The sequence below is a fragment of the Nicotiana tabacum genome, chromosome 12 (assembly GCF_000715075.1).
Source record: "Nicotiana tabacum cultivar K326 chromosome 12, ASM71507v2, whole genome shotgun sequence".
In the NCBI taxonomy this organism is placed as follows: domain Eukaryota; kingdom Viridiplantae; phylum Streptophyta; class Magnoliopsida; order Solanales; family Solanaceae; genus Nicotiana; species Nicotiana tabacum.
Genome location: NC_134091.1, coordinates 106,218,838 through 106,239,086, shown reverse-complemented (window position 1 = coordinate 106,239,086; position 20,249 = coordinate 106,218,838). Strand labels below are relative to the sequence as shown.

Genomic DNA, 20,249 nt, shown 5'->3' with positions numbered 1-20,249 from the left:
TATTCTAAAAGTAACCTATTTGAATTGGAAAACTGCTTCTTTTAGGGATGACTATTCTGCAACGGTAATTACAAATAGAAATGGGGGATTGGTTTGAATAGCCCTATTGACCAGGAGAGTCAGTATTACCTCAACTTTGACTCTGTTGCAGGTATGAAGTGAGTTCCATACCATGAAAAAGATTTCAATGGGACCAGGAAGGCAACCTAACACTGGAACTTGCTTTGCTCTCGCTCCGCTCGTTCCCACCTGTCTTCTTCCCAATATAGTGAAAGATCTTTCACTTCACCATGGCAAGAACCTCGCTAACCTTAGAGGCTAGTTAGTCTAACTGCAGGGGTCCCCTCTTACTTTCCCACCCACCGTAAACTCTTACTACCTTCAATATTATCAAGAATATTTAGACCTTATAGCTCTCAATCAAACCTTTGATCTCACGCAAAACTTTACTATTGGGATTTCCTATACATGCCTGGGACCTCTTAATATGTTGTAACCATTGTTGACTAGATAGGGAAGGCTAGGCTGCGCCATAAGACAAAGTAAGCTGGACAATGGAAGATACTTAGACCATGCAACTGCTTTTTTCCGATCGATATACAAGTAGTTGAGCGCGAAGCTTTCTTTGAGAAAAAGCCCGTCCTTGTCAATATAGGACTATATTTCATTCTACTTTTACTTATTTTTTTTAAATCTCTCATTTTCTAAATTTTTTCATTGTCTTTAGTACAATCTAGCTTCACACCTCACGGTGCTTACACCTCTCACCTATCGGAACACTAACCCAATCTTGAAAGCTGAAGTGAGTTTGGGGAATGGAAGAACAAGAACATCTTCTTTACCACCAAAAATGGTAACATAGGACCCTTCTTCACTCATGTTTGTCATCAGCTCGTGAATACCGTCCAGTCAAGTCTTTGTTCTTTTATTCTTAAATATGGGTTCTAACCAGATTCCCCATGTTATATGCGAGGTCAATAAAATTCTCCAGAGAGAGTTTCTTGTGGTATCATATTGAGAAGGGCGGTGGACAAAAATGGCCTTGTTGTACCTCACTCTCGTCTTCAATGGGGTCTGCTCTTTCGTTTTTGGGAAGTATGCCAATATGATCTTAATGAGGTGCAGGGCTTTGCATCTGACATTTGTTGGGCTGTTCTTTTCTGGAGCCTACGCCCCGGCGTTTTTGTGCAATAAACCCCTTTGGCCGAAGACTAGTGGTAGGTGGTCCTGCGGATCTTTTGAAAAGGGTAGCCTTGTGTGTAAGCATAGTAATGAACCGCAGCGAACCCTCAGGTGACCTATCTAAGATTAGGGGGATCCTCAGTAATGGTGACCCTTTCACTCTTCCACAGATTGATACATGTACCGAATGCTCATACGTGAAGGTTGACTCCTGGGTCTGGAACCTAGGAGGTTGCTCTAAGAAATCCTTTCTTTATCGTACACTTTGAGGGGTGCGGATACACCTGCGTAGATTACAGGTGACAATTACAAGAATGGCAGGGAAGTTAACAATACCTGACGACATTCAGGGATGGATGTAGACGTATCAGGAAGGGATAATCATTCCGGTCCTAGGAGAAGTGGCGACCATTCTTAAGAACCAAAAAGACTGAGCTGAGGTAAGCCCTATAAGTCACTGAAACAATGACATAAGTGCCCTTTTTCTATCAATAGAGGGAGCATAAAACGGGCTTTCCTCCTTTTTACAATATGAAGAAATAAATAAGGCTCGAAGTTTAGATCGCTCATAGTAGTTCTACCTATAGAAAGGATCATGAAAGAGGCGATCATAATGGTACTCGAATCCATTTACGATCTCGAGTTTCCAGACACATCGCACTTCCGCTCGGGTCGAGGCTTCCACCCCGTCCTAAGACGGGCCAAAGGAGAGTGGGGAACCTCTCGCTAGTTTTTGGAATTCGACAGCAGGAAGTGTTTTCACACCATCGACCGACTTCGACTCATCCCAATCTTTAAGGAAGATATCGATGATCCCAATTTCTTTTACCCCATTAAAAAATTTTTTCCGCCAGACGACTCGTAGGATGTGAGAAGTGCCCCTACTCTGTCCCACAAAATGTATTAATATCAGTCCTGCACAAGCTCGTTTAGGAGATAGGGAGGATCCGACAAAAGTACGAGATTCTGATTGTTTAGAGAATAAGATCGGTTCTATTAAGAACATGTCGTATTGATAACTAAGAAAAGTCTTCCGAAGAAGTAAGCTTCAACGCTCCCCAAGACAACAGAGCCATCATTGGGGGGAGGTTAAAGAGCATCCAATGCAAATCGGCCTTTCACTCCATTGTTTCGTTGTGGCACACCCCCCCAAGCATCCCCCGGCTCAGGGGGACTAGAAAATGCCTTTTGTTTTCCACCCTTCGTCGGTCCTTGCTGCCTTCCTTAACAGGCCCTCGAGACTCCTTTACGCTGCCTTCTTCATAGAAGCTGCTGGGTTTACCCCGAAGTCCGAATTCTAAGGTAGAGAACACTGTAATAATAATTAGGACATGAAAGACTCTTTTAAGTATTGCAAAAGAAAGGGCCCGCTGATAGAGTTCGGTAGGGAAGCGATACTTGTTATCAGGTCAAAGAGAGGCTTGGATCGTAAGTTTGTCCCGTTCAAAACCTATTACTTAATAATGATTTGTTACGCACGATATGCCGACGACTTAATACTGGGAATCGTGGCTTCCGTCGAGCTTCTCATAGAAATACAAAAGCATATCGCCCACTTCTTACACTCTGGCTTGAACCTTTGGGTAGACTCTGTAGGATTAACAACCATAGCTGCACGGAGTACGGTAGAATTCCTTGGTACGGTCATTCGGGAAGTCCCTCCAAGGGCGACTCCCATACAGCTCTTGAGAGAGCTGGAAAGCGTCTTCGGTTAAAGCACTGTATCTATATAATTGCTTGCCACCTACGCTCCACCATCCATTCAATGTTTAGGAACCTAGGTAATAGTATCCTGATCATAGAGCTGGCAAAGGGGATGAGCGGAACAAGGAGTGTACTGGACGCTGTTCAAATAGCGGAGACTCTTGGAATAACTAGAGTAAGAAGTCCCCAAGTGAGCATCTTATGAGGGGCCGTCAAGCACATACGACAAGGATCAATGGAGATCTCGTATTGCATAGCTCATGTCAGAGCAAGGTGCCATCAAACATTCAATAAGTAGTCTCACAATCGGGCACTCATGCCTCGACATTGTCATTGTATACTCCCGTGGATCGGAAGGCGATGGGGGAAGGAGGGGGACACTAGGTAAGATCTATCAGCAGCGAATTCCCCATACAAATAGAGGCACCTATCAAAAAGATACTTCAAAGGCTTCAGGATCGAGGTCTCATTAGTAGAAGAAGACCCTGTCCAACTACGTGGCATACTTGACGAACGTCAGCGACATAGACATCGTAAATTGGTCTGCGGGCATCGCGATAAGTCTTCTGTCCTACTACAGGTGCTGCGACAACCTTTACCAAGTCTAAACGATTATCGACACCAGATCCGTTGGTCTGCAATATTCACCCCGACCCACAAGCACAAATCCTCGGTGTGGAATATAATCCTAAAGTACTCTAAAGACTCAAATATAGTCAATCAAGAAGGTGGTAAGATCCTTGCAGAGTTCCCCAATAGCATAGAGCTTGGGAAGCTGCGATCTGGTCAATATCCCAACAACAATGAGCACTCAACTACTAGTAAAAAGGGAGAAATCTGACTTTGAGAAAGATGGTGCTTCTTGCCACTTTATTAGTAAGCTTGTTTTATATCTCCTCAATAAAGGCAAAAGATCACTCCTAAAAGCAAGATTTCTCTTATATACGATACCATACCACATAATTTCATTTGCCTTCATGCTTAAGGCACTAGTTCAGATGGAAACCTTGATCAGGCAGGTGGCCTAGCTAACATAGCTATCCATTACAAATAGATGCATTCTATTACAAGCTACTATAGAGGCATATAATATTTTGGGTGTTAAGAAAGATATTGAATCGAAATCGGACATGCTTGCTCACTGGCTATATCAGGCTGTCAGTACCTTTGCTAACTCTTCTGCCTCTAAAAAAGCTTGAATGAGCGAATTCTCTGATCTATGACTCGAAAGAAAGATTTTATTTTTTTGATTCCGCGCATTGGAACTAAAAAGGGCTATTCATAAACAGTCTTCCTTGCTTCTTATCTCTTATCTTATTTTAGGTGATAATTGGAGAGAGAAAAGTCTTTCGAGCCGAGGGTCTATTAGAAACAGCCTATCTACCTTCGTTACGTAGGGGTAAGGTCTGCGTACAGACTACCCTCCCCAGACCCCACCTGTTGAGAATATACTGGGTATGTTATTATTGTTGTTGTAAAAGTATTTATATCAATTATTTTTGAATAAGGCTACGCCCTTTCAAGCCTTTGAAACTATTGAAAATAGAATCTTTGTTTTCAGGCGGGTTTTCTTCTCCCCCAACAATCAAGACGCATGAAAGCGGTTTCCAGCACCGCTGGGCAGAAAGATATGATGACATGAAACTCGATTAGGTACGCTGATTGTTAGTCCACTTCAAACACTCAAAACAAACCATTTTCCATGTGAAATGACAGGGATTGGTTTGGTTACTTACGGAATCCCAAGCAAAGCAATCTACGCAATTTTCAGGTTTAGTAGTAGGAAAGAAAGGGACCTCTCACATAATTCAATAACATGTTTTTGAGTATATTATTATAATAATAATGTTCGTATTTGACTAGGCTTTTTGGACGTTCCATGATTAAACCAACTAGCGGCACTTTTGAGATGCCACCTTGTTTATAAATATAAAAAAGTCTTTTCAATTCCATTTGACTCGGGGCGTCAGGGACCCTCCAACAGAAACTTCATCTTTTTTGTCGTCGATAAGATCTCCCTCAGTGCCCTACTATTCATAAGAAATACTAATTGTTGAGAGACTGATTTATGAAAGCCCGGTGAGGCCTCAACTGACAGCGTTGCTTCGTTCTACGGAGATTTTCAAGCTAGCACCCGTTTCAGCATGTCATCTCGCTCGATTAAAAAAAGAGATGATGTTTTTGATTATCCAGTTCTATATCGAAAATGAGTAGTTGATCCCACGAAAGCAATGCTGGCTTTGTTGCAGATTCAACTGGAATTGTAAGAAGTGAGGTAAATTGCCTTTCTCCCCACCGCATATGCCTTCTCTTCTTATGCCACTGGTGATGAAATCACTATGGCTATTCAACGTCAATCTCAGAGTTTTTCTTACTATATAGGCGGCTAAACGAAGCCCCGGTCTTGATTTGTCAAACCCTAACCCTCTTATTAGTAGCCGAAGTAAAGGCCAGCATGAGATCAAAGTTACTTGCCATCAGTTCGCGCTCTGTTCAACAAAGGCCATCGATATTTCCTTACTTCTCAAGTTTTGAATTTTATGAGCCCTTCGATTGTGTCCCATAATAAAATCTCTTAGATAAACATCTTGTCGATGATTCGATTTTAACATATTATTTATAATCTCCGTGTGCGCTTTTCGCCTGAATTCTTTGCGTAAAGAACCTAACTCATATGAAGTTAAGAAAAATAAACCATTTAACCTTTTAACCAGTGTATGCTAAGTAGTGACAATAAGAATCTGAACTTTCTGAAATTGGAACCAGAACTTGAATAGGAAAACAAGTGGACTCAGAGTTGTACTCATAGGTTTTATTAAAAAAGAATTTTTCTTTGCATTTGTTTCATGATTGCAATTATTAACTTCCGTACACGAAATATGTCACGAACAGTAAGCTAATCAAATCAATATGACTGGTAGAATGTGGTATTGTAGCTATTGGTTGGTAAGCTTGCAATCAAGTTATTGCTATCTTACGAGCAACTTGTTATACTCTATTAGTGACTCTCTTTGGTCTTTCATAAGAAATTAAGCGGAGGTAGGTTTCTATATTTCTATTTACTTAATATGCAAACTCGCTCCGAGTCGATTCAGTGTTGGGGTTGGGTTGGTTGATTGCCAAAAAAATGATTCTTATCCCATCCGTCAGTTTGTATGCACACACACTCCTGTTTATTTTTTTCTAAAATCTCAGAAACTATCCTTTCCGGTTGCCCCCTCCCCCTGGCTTTGCCCTTGCGTTTGTCAACCAACCTAACATGTTCAGACCGGGGAGCCTCGTCAATGATGTAGTCATAGTAGTCCTCTGATGGGAAATCTGTTAAGATTCGCCCATGATTCATGGAACCATTCCTTCGCATGATGTATCTTAGGATTCGTGCTATTGCTATTGTTTAGGGGCGTCAAGATCGGGTTCCTACTTTTCTTTTTAAGAAAGAAGAGGTTACTAGACAAGCGAAAAAGATGCCGAAAGAGCATATGCTTTTATTTGAAATAAAAGCATTAGATGAGACATAACTCCGGCTAAAGAACACTATTGACAATGGGGTCCGGGAGGCCCTAAACAAAGCGATAGGGCAAGAAAGAAAGTAAGGATCAAAACATCATGGGCCACACACAAAAGAAAAGAGAGGATAGCCAGAAATGTATTGAGGCCGCAACAGTAAGAAAACAATAAGAGCATGTCTTCCCAAACAAAATAGCCTTCAGCAGGAGCTACACTACAATGCCTCAGCTCTGGGAACAGGAAGGAACTGAGCACCCCGGAGAATAAAGAAAACCTAGAACAAAAATGGAATACTAAGCGTTCACATCCGAAACTGAAAAATTACAAGTTGGAGAATCGTTTTTACAGTGTAGGCATAGTGAAGGCAAAATGGAAATAGAAAAATAATAAATGACTTAGTCTTGCCTTCTTCTTCCTTTATGGAGAGAGGGAAAGAGCCCACACTTGGAGCACGAATTCACACGTAAGATGCCCAGTTGGACCACTAATTCGTAGATGGACAACCTCTAGAAAGGATCTCCCTCGAAAGGAGAATAAATACCATTGTAGCTAGGCACTGTTCTCTTGAATAGGTAGGCTCAGTACGCTAAGGAAGCTTGGTATTCTTAGGGCTCATGGGAGGTAGGATAGATAATAGAATTTTTCCAGTGAGATGAGTCTGGGAAAGCCTGACGGGCTAGAGGGTAGGCTTTAGAACGGTTTACTGAGACTGCGTTATACTAAAATAGAAAGAAGTTGGTTCTTGGACAAGGTCCTATCCTAGGCTTAGAGCTGAGCTAGACCCCTACCCCTAACTTATTTCGGAATGATTTAGAGAGTTGCGAATCATGCTTTCAGAGTGGTGGCAAGCAGGGCAAGAAGATAAAGTCCAACCTGTAAGAAGATTTTTAACATCTTTCTCGCATCCCCTTTTAGGTTTGACATGACATTTGAGCTCTCGTACTTAGTGAGGAGTTCGAGCCTTAGAAGCATGCGAAGGAATAAGGTCTGGAATAAGTCTTGTATGAGTCCTTTAATCGAGTCCCTCTTCTTTAATAGTTGCTTTCAAGTAGCAAGTTTTGATTATATTTTTACGATTATGATTCCAGTATTAAATATCTCCGCCTCCCCATTCCTTTATCAAAGTCTAGTACTTATGGGCGCAAGTCAGTCTCTTCAAGTGGAAGCAATCATAGGGGGTTCGGGTCTAAGGTAAGCCTTTCTCTATCATTTGTAGGCAAAAAAGGGGTAAGCGAACATGGATGTCTTTGTTAATAAGCAAATGGTTAAGTAAGCGCAAACGATACGAATCTCTTTCTGTATTCAAGCCCGTTCCTGGTTGCTCGAACTCTTGTTGTAATGTGAGCCTTGAAAGTACCCGAAGTTAGTCAATCAACATGAATTCCTTTAAATGGATCCCTCTTTCAGAATGACTCTTCTTAGGAAGTAGGATCTGTTTCCTAGGAGATCGAAGAAAGATAGCGAAGAAATATATTTTGAAAGAAAAGAGGAGTGTGGAGGTTGTGCAAGCGAGCGAAGTCGAATATATTATATGAGCTTGCTGCACTCCGATCCATTCCCTTAATATAATAGGTTGTCTACGTCAATTTCTCTGTAGCAAGAATCCATGTGGACCCCCTCTCATAGGTCACTGGGAAGGGAAAACACTAAAAATAGCTATTATTATTATTATTATTATTATTATTATTATTATTATTATTATTATTATTATTATTATTATTATTATTATTATTATTATTAAATGTTACATGTATTTAAAGTGCAAGTGAAATATCGACTTTCATTCAACTTTAGAAAACTATAGTAAATTAGCAAAATTCAGAGGAGCAGTAGGCAAGCATGAAGTTCATCCATTGAAGTTGAAGTAGTTTCAGTACTTCATCGATTCTAGTTGAAGTAAATGATTGATCTCTATCGTATCAAGCATGAATCGATCTCTTTTATTCAATCTAGATCCCCTTGCAATTGACCTATGCGATATCGAGCATGATAACGCGAATCTAGAACAGTCATAATCAAATCTCTCAATCATTTTCCTTTTCTCCTGTCGTTAACTCTCTAAAGTCTTGCAAGGATGTCAAATAGTCTAACTGTGGGAAACTTTCGTAATTGTTCTGTAACACCCCCGAAAATTTTAAAGTACTTAAGCGTTATTAAGAAAGTTGATATGCGCTAATTATATTATTTTGTGTGCAGACGAGGACTATTAATATGATGGATATCAATTGGGTATGATAATAAGTGTACGAGGCATATTATAAGTGATGTGGGGTCTAAGGAGAGCCCTAAGTCTAAGTCAAGTTAGAACTTACATGATAGACTAAAATTTCAAATAAGTACGCACAATACCAAACATTGGACGAGCATATCTACATATATATAATGAGTTATGTGATGGAGAATATATCAAATGAAAGCTCTTCGAGTCTAGTTTCTAATGCTTCAAACCATTCGTCAGTTGGACACTCCAACAAGAAGTTATGAATACCTTACCAAAGGCTGGATCTGTAGTCAATTTCGCGACCGCAAAACCGTTACGCGGACCGCATAAGCATCGCAAAGTGGAGCAGAGACGGACAAATTTTGAAAAAAAACTATTCTTCTATCGCATAATTGATTATGCTATAGCAAAATCAATTTTGCTGCCCACAAAACGATTATGCTATAGCACAATTGCGCGACATAATTGACTTCGGGGGTCATTTTTAAAAACTTTCATATCCGATCCAATTTTGATATAAGGCCTTGGGGGGTCATTTTATAAGGTAAAATGTGATTTTTTAGAGAGAGGAGAGAGCTATATTAGAGAGAGAAAGAGAAGACCTAGCTATTTTGTTCATCAATTCTTGCTCAAGTCTTGAAGATTTCACAAGATCTTCATCTAATAGGTAAGATTCTACCCCCTAGCCCTAAATTTCGGGATTTGGATTAAAAGTAGGTCATGAGAAGTATGATTCTTAGGTATGAGAGTATTATATATACATGTATGTACCAATAAGGTTTGTGGGAAGATTGTTGAGCTTAAATAAGTAATGATTGGGTTGTGGAATAAAGTAAATCTTGTAGAAGAACCTTGTAGCCAAATTTGCACACCTACTGTTTGATAAAATGCTCAAATGAGCTAAAACCATAAATATATTCCTAATTTGTGTTCAATTTTGTTATGTCTCAAAATAGATTGGGATTGCTAGAATTTTCGGAACGTTGTAGTAATTAAAGGATAAAGCCCGAGAATCAGGTGGGGAGCCTTAACTAAGGATAAAGCCCAAGCGTTGGAGGGGCGATTGTCGGCTATGGGAGCTTGGAGGAGAAGTGGTGACGTGAGCACTATGTGGTCAGCGATAGCAGACTGTATTAGGGAGGCTGCGAGAGAGGTGTTAGGGGTCTCGACGGGCGTCTCTGGTGGGCACAAAGGAGACTGGTGGTGGAATGAAGTGGTCCAAGGTAAAGTGAAAGCAAAGAAGGCAGCGTGCCTGAAGTTAGTGGGAAGCATAGGTGAGGAGGAGAGACGAGTGTGCATGGATAGGTATAAGGCAGCTAGGAAGGAGGCTAAGCTGGCGGTCACAGAGGCTAAGACTGCGGCTTATGGTTGTATGTACGAGGAATTGGGGGAAAAAGGTGGGGAGAAGAAGTTATTCCGGCTGGCCAAGTTGAGAGAGAGGAAGGCTCGGGATTTGGACCAAGTGAGATGCATCAAGGACGAAGATGGTAGAGTATTGATGGAAGATGCTCAGAATAAGAAGAGATGGCAGACTTACTTTCGTAAACTTCTGAATGAAGAAGGGGATCGGGATATTGTGCTAGGTGAATTAGAGCATTCCTAGAGTCACCGTGACTTTGGGTACTGCAGGCGTATCGAGCTTAAGGAGTTCATGGGAGCTATGCGTAAGATGAGTAGGGGCAGAGCGACCAGGCCAGATGAGATTCCGGTGGAATTTTGGAAGTGTGTGGGGAGAGCAAGTTTGGAGTGGTTGACTAGGTTGTTTAATATTATTTTTAAGGGGAAAAGGATGCCGGATGAGTGGAGGTGGAGTACGGTGGTTCCATTGTATAAGAACAAATGTGATATCCAGAGTTGTAACAATTATAGGGGTATCAAATTACTGAGTCATACCATGAAAGTGTGGGAGAGGGTGGTTGAAGCGAGGGTGAGGATGACAGTGTCTATATCCGACAACCAGTTCGGATTCATGTCTGGTCGTTTGACTACAGAAGCTATACACCTTGTTAGAAGGTTGGTGGGACTATACAGAGAGAGGAAGAAGGATCTGCACATGGTGTTTATTGACCTAGAGAAAGCGTATGACAAGGTTCCTAGAGAAATTCTCTGGAGATTCCTGGAGGCAAAAGGTGTGTCGGTTCCCTACATTATGGCGATTAAGGACATGTATGATGGGGCTAAGACTCGGGTTAGGACAGTAGGAGGCGACTCTGAGCATTTTCCTGTTGTAATGGGGTTATACCAAGGTTCTGCGCTCAATCCGTTCTTATTCGCCCTGGTAATGGACACGTTAACATACCATATTCAAGGGGATGTGCCATGGTGTATGCTATTCGCCGATGACATAGTTCTGATTGATGAGTCGCGAGCCGGTGTTAACAAGAGGCTGGAGGTTTGGAGACAGGCTCTTGAGTCTAAGGGTTTCAAGCTGAGCAGGATGAAGACGGAATACCTGGAGTGTAAGTTCAACGTTGAGCCAGGGGAAGTGGGCATGGATGTGAGGCTTGATTCGCAGGTCATCCCGAGTAGAGCCAGCTTCAAGTACCTTAGTTCGGTTATCCAGGGGGGAGGGGAGATCGACGAGGATGTCACACACCGTATTGAGGTAGGATGGATAAAGTGGAGGTTAGCAGCTGGAGTCCTGTGTGACAAGAGAGTTCCACCGATACTCAAAGGTAAGTTTTATAAAGCGGTGGTTAGACCGGCCATGATGTATGGGGCTGAGTGTTGGCCTGTTAAGAACTCACATATCCAGAAGATGAAAGTAGTAGAAATGAGGATGTTGCGGTGGATGTGCGGGCACACTAAGATAGATAAGATTAAGAATGATGATATTCGGAAAAAGGTGCATGTGGCTCCCATTGATGACAAGATGCGGGACGCGAGGCTTAGATGGTTCGGACATGTTGAGAGGAGAAGCCCAGATGCTCCGGTACAGAGGTGTGAGTAGCTGGTTATGGAGGGCACGAAAAGAGTTAGAGGGCGGCCTAAGAAGTATTAGGGAGAGGTGATCAGGCAGGATATGGCGAGGCTCCAGATTATCGAGGACATGACACTTGATAGGAAGATGTGGAGGTCGAGTATTAGGGTTGTAGGTTAGGAGGTAGTTGAGTCATGCCTTACTTCGTAACATGGTGGGACTAGCCATGTAGGGTTTTTTTCTAAGATAACTAATGGGAATGTTGTGGCTTACTATTTCTCTTTTCAGTGCAGGTCCTATTTACTAGCTATCGCTTTTGCTTTACATCTTTCTTCTAGATTTCATGAGGTTCCTATTTTTCTTATGACTGTTGTGGTGATACTAATATTTACTAATATTGTCTCCCTTTACTTTGCATCTTTCTTCTGTGTACATACTACCCTCCCCAGACCCCATTAGTGGGATTTTACTGGATTGTTGTGGTTGTTGTTGTAGTAATTAAAGGAAAGCTCAAAGCGAGCTATGTTGGCTAAACTACTCTCTTAGAATTGAATTCCATGATGTTCCTGTAAGTTTCAGGTATGGTTGTCTCAAGTTCCTTATTCTATGTTCCGAGATGTTCCCAATAAATTCGATTGTCCCGAATAAGCAAAGTGTCGAGAATTATGTATTCAAAACGTGTTACGAATGTTCTTATCACATTATGTTATCCTTTGGAAATGTGTTCAAGAATGATATGTGCATTTAAATGCTATGTCTTTGAGTCATGTTTCAAATAAAGGCTATGATTCCAAATTGTGTGAAAAAATTTCAATATGCTTAAGACTCTTAATTGCTCATATGTGTACCTAAATTCTTGATTGGAAATGTCTTATTGTTGATAATCTATAAAGATGGTTAGAAGTGAAATAAGTGAATTGGGGGTATAAAGTGTAGCCAGCGTACCAAGAATTTAAGTTATAATTATGGCTAGTGGTGCCAATGAAATGAGAGGGTGTGATAAAGATTATGAAATGGGCCTCGACTTAACTGTTTAAAAGCTTCGAAAATAAAATTGCCTAAAAGCTTTTGTACTCAATTCATGCCCATAAGTGGCTATTTTAACTAAGGCTTTGCTTTATAAATATATTCAGTGTGGCTCGATTCTCACATACTTAGGCATTGAAATTGTATATTGTCATTTCTGGGAAAGAGTATTGTAAGAATAAATGGTGTATTGATTGTGTATGATTTTGATGTGTGTTTCTATTGCTGGTCGGTATGCCCCATTCTTTGGGAAGAAACCTTTTGTGTTTAAAGTTTCCATTACTAATGAATTTGAGTATATGGTTGCTGAAATATTCTATATGTTGATATTTGATGGTGATCTTTGAAATTGAAAGAGGTGAAATTGTGGAATATAAAATACGACCACCGTGCCAGGAATAAAGAATCTTGTGAATGGCCAAATAAGCCAAGGGAATATTGTTGTTGTGAGTGACTGGAAATACTAATGAGAATTTATACAAAGTGAAAGATGTTGAGATGAGTACAATTATATTTATGTTACCTTTGTGTGCAAATCAAATCAAAAAAATATTTTCGGGAGCATCATTAGCAAAACCGAGGAAGGTTGGGTCATAAGGCCTACACCTTAAACTATACGTGCCAGTGTAGGGATGGATTGTGATTATTCCACTTATTTGGGATGAAATGAAAATATTGGTGAAATTATGATTATTCCCCTTAATTGGGATAAAACTGGTAATAACCGTGAATTGAAAAAGTTAACCCACACGGCATATGTGGGAAGGCGGCCTAGCTGATCGGGTGGAGATCGGATGCCATGTTGCGCACATGATACTACTCTTTGTAACAACTTTCTTTCGCATCACAGGTCAAACCGTATTGTTCATGGGGAGATGGCCTAGCCGATCGGGCGTGATCGGATTTTGTTCTAACAAAGACGGTGGTATATCGGTGCTAATGATCTCCCAACCAAAATTGTATATGAAGTTCGTATTTTGAAAATTATTGTGTTTTAACTGGACATTTGGATATTGTTGATTGTGGCTTGCTGTTTCTATGGTTTTCCTTTTCTTATATGGACATTCCATTTTGAAAGAGGACTTTTAACTTTACATACTAGTGTTATTCGACGGTACTAATGTCCCTTTTGCCGGGGGCGCTGCATCTTTAATGGATGCAGGTGGTTCTTCAGCAAGCGACATTGATCAGTGATAGCAGTACACTCTCTTCAGCTGACTTGGTGAGCCCCGCTTCATTTCGGGGTCATGTATCTTTTGTTTTATATGTACTGTGTTTTGAGGTATAGCCGGAGCCTTGTTGCCGGCATCTCCATATTACTCTTCTGTTGTACTTGGAGGCTCCATAGATAGGTTGTGGGTGGTGTTTTATGTGGGAAATTGAACTAGAAATGTTAGTATTTGGCAAACATGTTTTTTTTTATTATATCTATAAACTTGTAATATTTTGAAAATTATTAATGAAGCTGCTAATGGAAATGAAATCCCTCTTTATTCATGGACGAGTTTGGGTAGAAAGAAATCTAATAGGCTTGCTCGGCCGAGTTTGCTTGGTTGAGCGTTGGCCGCGCTCCCCGACTTTGGGGCGTGACACGTTCTAACCGGCCAGTCCGATCTGGCTTTCCTCTCTCTCTCTCTCTCTTATCTAGACGTCTAGTATCATACTCTTATTCAGAATACTATTTTCATTCATTCAATGAAACTTCAAATTTCTTTTCTAAGGTGTGTTTCGAGGTACAAATCACCAAAGAAGGGTGGATGTTCAGTTTTAGTGTCCTAAAACCAATACTATTTGGAACTTCACTTTTAGAGCTCCATCTCCCAGAATCAAAACCTTCTTCTTCTAAAGGCTTGGCTCTCTCGCATCTTATTCTACTAGTTTGTAGAGGAAGTCAGTCCTGAATCTCGGTATGAATTTGTTACCTTAGCCTGGAAAATAACCTTAGAAACTAGGCCTCTTTCTATCTCGATATTGAGACAAGCTTGGCACCCCTGATTGTGTTATGGATTTAGTTTACCAAAAATAATCAAACAGTTCGTAACTCTAATTGTGTGGCATGATCGACCGTTAGAATGATGGGGACGATAGAGAGTACTCTAGCCCGGTCCCATCCTTGCATCTTTGTATTACGATTGTTCTTACCAAGCTAGCGAATCTAAAGTCTTTCATTCTGTGGGTAGGCCTCTTTCTTTGTTGCCTCTTTGTTTCATAAGGATTGAAGTCTTTCATTCTGTGGTTAGACCTCTTTTTTTGTTGCTTCTTTGTTTCATAAGTAAAGACTATTGTGACTTTAACTTCCTTACTGTTCTCTTAGTGGAATACATACTAACACTTCTTGCTCCCATACACCCTAAATGCTTACTTGCATTTAGCTTTATAAAAGGATATAATAATGTACACTATTTTTTTGAGTCGGAGAGCCTTTCCTCTTTTACTTCACATAGGTTTTCACTCCTTTCCCTCATAGCGAAATAGTAGGTTTTATTACCTACAAACCAAATTACTCGCATTAGCTCTCCTTGAAAGGAGAAGGAAGGCTGGAATGCCAACATGCATCTATTATTGAATTCATCCGACCCCTGACTCATTGTACTAGTTACTGCTATAGCTAGTGCTGTATTGGTGTATTGCTAGTGAACTTACAGAACGAGCTGTAAAGGTAGAAAAAAATAGATTAATCAAGATATAGTGGTTCTAAGTAAGGATGGACGACTAAGGATTGGCCGGGGAGAGTCGTCTCAAATTCTGATACCATTTTATAAATAATCCAATAAAAAAACATGTAAAAGCCAGTGAAAGTGAAAGAAGAGTAAGCAGGGTACGCCGAATCCATAGGCCTAAGGGGCAGTATGTAAACAAGTACAAATCACATGGTTTTGTACTGATATGCTTTCGAGCTGTCGAGTGACGATTGGCCGAGGGGCCCTTTTTTGTTTTATAAGGGAAGAAATTGTAGCCGGGTACAAATAGGCCGGGACGAGTAGGTAAGCATGCGGGTTGTACCGGTCAGCTTTGAGTTGTTGAGTGATGATTGCTCCATCGCTTAAGAAGGTGCGGGGGGCCTGTCTTATAATAAAAGAGGTACTCTCTTCTGTGATGTGCGCTACATTATTGTGTCCTATTCCTTAAGGAGTAATCCGGGATTAAGCCATGTGGCTATACCCGCCAAAAGAAAGGGGGCCTTTCGTACAGATTGGAGTACGAAGATAATTATTCAGCACACTAAAATCTTGTGGATGAGATTCTATATTCATGAAAAGTCGGGGTTGAAACATGTTATGAAACTAAGACAACAATTATTTCTAATAATAAGAAAAAGTTAAGCGCCTCCAAGGCCTATAAATAGAAGCTTCTTTCAGTCTATATTTTCAAAGAGAGATGTATAAGTCAAAAAGAAATACTTTCAGTAACACTTATTACAACAACACTGAAATGGATATTGTCGGAAGACTTGCAACAATTCAAGAATCAAATCAAGCTGTCGAAAATGAAAGAGAACAAAGGCAGCAAACCATGGTTGCCTTTTGGGAGCACCTGCCTCCCATTGATCCTGCACTTGTGGCTGTAGCCATGCAGTGGATTTGGGACCACATTAGCATCCCGGAAGACAGGAAACGAGCTCTCCTCCAAGAACAGGAAGACCTAATTGTGGGTGTTGTCATCTGTGGTCACCAGGGAGACTAGAATAGAAGAGCCCATCGACTCTTTTTAGTTTTAGATGGTTTAAATAAGTGTCTGTAGACGCAAAGTATTGTGTTTCTTCTTTTTATTTGTTTGGTGGAGATCTATTCTTATCCTAAGTAGATTGCTTTTTTTGGGTGTGTTTTCATGTATCACTAGTAGTCTTCAATGCTTCTGTTGTTATCTTTGTAATGTTGTTTTTAGTTGTGTGGCTGGTCTATATGTGCGTAAGCTTCCTATTTGATGTATTCCTATGCAACGACTATTAATGAATAAAAGTGATGGCCTGCTTTGTTAAATATTCCTTATGTATACATAATTAATAATCCCTAAGGGAATTCAAATCTTGAGTGAACCTCAAAGCCATGCCAGTCTGGAGTTAATTCTTTCTATGGACAACCTTTTTTAAGACCTAATCTATGCATTAGCCATTTAAAAAGATGGATTTAGGTTTTAGAGGTACATTAAAAACCTCAACGAAGTCACCATACACGAACAAGATACGAAAGATGTTAGACATCGGACCACTTAAACTACTTAGTTAGAGATTGTTTGCTATTGCTTATGCCTCAGCAGAGAAGTAAAGTTATGCTCTCCTCTCTTTCTCTTACGTATCTAGTTCTATAGCTTAACCCTGAATTTTATGATGTATGGGCAGAACGTAATAGTAATAAAAGAAAAGCAAGGTATGGCGGTAAGTCAAATCTTTTGGTCTCCATGTTCCGGTACCGGAAGAAGCTTATTTTTATCGCTATAAAGCATAAGTAGTGAAAGAAGTAGACCTATAAAGAGAAAAGGAAGCACTATCCCTCCTACGTAATTCTAGATATTATTTTGATGTTTCGATCATGCGAGCGAGTCTGTATTATGTTGTTGGATGTGTGAGTATATTTGGATGAGGCCCCAGGGGCCCCGGATACAAAATAGGATTGGAATCGGACTTGATTTGGGCATGGGGAAAACTGCTAGTTGCTTCAGTTCTGGTGCTTTCGCACCCGCGTGGGTTTATCCGCAGGTACGAACTCACAGAAGCGAGCTTGTGATCGCAGAAGCGGCTAGGAGTGGGCTGGCCAGTGGTCTGCAAAAGCGATACTTTTCCGAAGAAGCAAAATTACTTCTGCGGTGGAGGATCCGCAGATGCGATGGATGGCCAGCAGGCTTAGGTTCGCAGGTGTGACAGCCTTTCGGCAGAAGCGGGTTCGCATAAGCGAGAGGCCATCCGCAAAAGCGAAGAGAGGTGTCCTGGTTAAGGACTGCACCTGCGATGATTCTTCCATAGAAGCGGAGCCGCAGGTGCGACTGTTTTGGTCACAAGTGCGAAATCGCTGGGAGCAGTGAGGGCTTTTTTTGCAGGACTTAGACCTTTTTCCTCACATTTTTATTTAGGCTTGGGAGAATTTGAGAGACAATTTGTGGGGGGTTCTCATCAATATCCTAAGGTAAGTAACTTCCACCCATTTTCAAGTCAATTAAGCGGGTTTAGGGTATATTAAACATGGAAAGATTGTGAAAAATTGTGGGATTTGTGAAGAATCTAGGGTTTTGGTAAAACTAGAATTTGACCATGAAATGGGTTATGGAATTAAGTAAAAACTATATATTTGTGTTCGTGAGTCTATGGGTAATATTTATCTTCAAAAATTTCCAGAATCCGGGCACATGGGCGAATTTTAAAAATTTTCTAATTTGGGTTGGGTAATTAATCTAATAGATAAATTATGAACTTTTGAGTATATATTATTTAAATTATATAATATTTGACTAGTTTCGAATTGTTCGGCATCGACTTGGGGCTTTTAGAGTGGATTAGTGGGCCGGAAGTTAGCTTGAAAATGAGGTAAGTCTCTTGCCTAACCTTGTAAGAAGGAACTCATCCCCTTAGGTGTATCTTGTTGTATATTACTTGTGTGAGGAGGTACGTAGGCACGAGGTGATGATAGTCCGTGCATAGCTATATTCCATGGTATGTCCGGGTAGACTTAGATCTATATCATGCTTTTAATTGTACTATTGTGTTTATCATGTGTAATAACTGTCTTGAATAGAGCCGAGACTAGGGATTTTAAAGTTGCAATTATCGACTTAGCCTTCTTATTTTGGAAAATTGAGGAATACTTAATAACTGTAAAAAAATCCATGTCCTCTCGCATCGCAAGTACTTCCGCGAGCGAGGTAAACTTCTCTACTTTAATGGGATTGGGTTGTTTGCCTCGACATAATGGTAACACTATTCTTATGGGATCGGGTCGTTCGCCTCGGCAGTACTGAGTACCACTATTCTTATGTGATCGGTTTGTTTGTCTCGGCAACTTACGTATTAATTGTCTTGAATAGAGCTGAGACTAGGGATTTTAAAGTTGCAATTATCGACTTAGCCTTCTTATTTTGGAAAATTGAGGAATACTTAATAACTGTAAAAAAATCCATATCCTCTCGCGTCACAGGTACTTCTACGAGCGAGGTATACTTCTCTACTCTAATGGGATCGGGACATTCGCCTCGGTAGTATAGTAACACTACTCTTATAGGATCGTGTCGTTCGCCTCGGCAGTATGGTAACACCACTCTTACGGAATCGGGCCGTTCGCCTAGGTAGTATAATGGTAACACTATTCTTATGGGGTCAGGTCATTTGCCTTGGCAAATTCGTGCTTAATAATCGAAGCATGTTCTAGTTTAGATATATTTGAGTTAGGGTCTTCACGGCATGTTATGAGATGTTGGTGATGTGTTACAGACTCATATTGTATTTACTGTAGTTGCTTTTATTTGTCTCATTGATACCTGTTGTATGTTCACCATGTCTACTTTATGCAATTTCATTATTATTATTGACCACTAGTAAGTGTCAAGTCAACCCCTCTTCACTACTTCTTCGATGTTAGACTAGATACTTATTGGGTACGCGTTGTTCAACGTACTCACACTACACTTCTGCACTTAATATGCAAGTACTAAGATAGGTACTACCATTAGTCATACAGGCATGTAGCCACACTTCTACGAAGACTTAGTGGTGAGTTGCTTGCCTTGCTTCAATCTGTAGCACCGGAGTCTCCATCTACCTTATTTACTATTCTTCTCTATTACTTTCGGACAACAGTTTTAGTATTTTTTATATTCTCTATATTTCTCATGTACTTGTGATGCCGAATTTTGGGGATTTGTAGCACTTATGTACTATTGTACTTGTCATTTCTATCACCGCAGACTATGTACTTATGATATTGATATTTTATTTAAAAAGACTTATCACAGTTTCATGAAATTTAGTGTAATTAAAAATATGTTGAAAAGGGATAAATAAATAGTTGTTTCGCTTGTGGGCTTGCCTAACGGCAGCGTTAGGTGCAGTCTCGACCTAGTACGGAATTGGGTTGTGACGCTGTCTTTCGGCGTTTTGAGGTCGTTTGGATGGTGTTTTCTACATTTTTCTATTTTTTGAAAATTATTTTTAAAATTTTTTAATTTGTTTTTAATCCAATGGTGGTGTGGGTGATTTTCCATGGTCTCCAAGATTAAATACTAATGATATAATGGATTTGCATGTTGACTATTAGTAAATAGACATGTAATTATATTGAATTCCTGAATTACGGTGTAAGATTTTATTGACTAGATCTTACAAAGTATACTTGATATTATGAGATGATATAATCATTTTGTAAGAAAGTAAAATCCTATGTTTGATATCCGGGATGACTAATGATTGGTCCGTTTGGCATGTTTGTGCATTAAAACTTTTTCTCAATTTTTGGTTTATGTTTTCCTGCCCTATGTGATTTCTAGTCTTGGATATTCGATGGATGATTTTGTTCTCTTGTTAGAGGTTGTAATTAAGTGAAATATGATGATATTTTGTATGAGTTTTATATTATTGATATGGCTTTTGAGATGTGGTCCGTATTCTTCCATTAATTCTATGAGCCACATGTATCTTCACTCGTCAATTGAGAATTTTGTGAGTAATAAATAGTTACCACTAAAGTGGTTTGTTTATTTGAACTC

At 40.2% G+C, this 20,249-nt stretch overlaps 1 pseudogene; it reads left to right on the top strand.

Annotated features, from left to right (window-relative positions):
* The first annotated feature begins 1,036 nt into the window (after positions 1-1,036).
* Positions 1,037-3,727, top strand: LOC142167316 (uncharacterized; annotated as a pseudogene).
* The last annotated feature ends 16,522 nt before the right edge of the window (positions 3,728-20,249 follow it).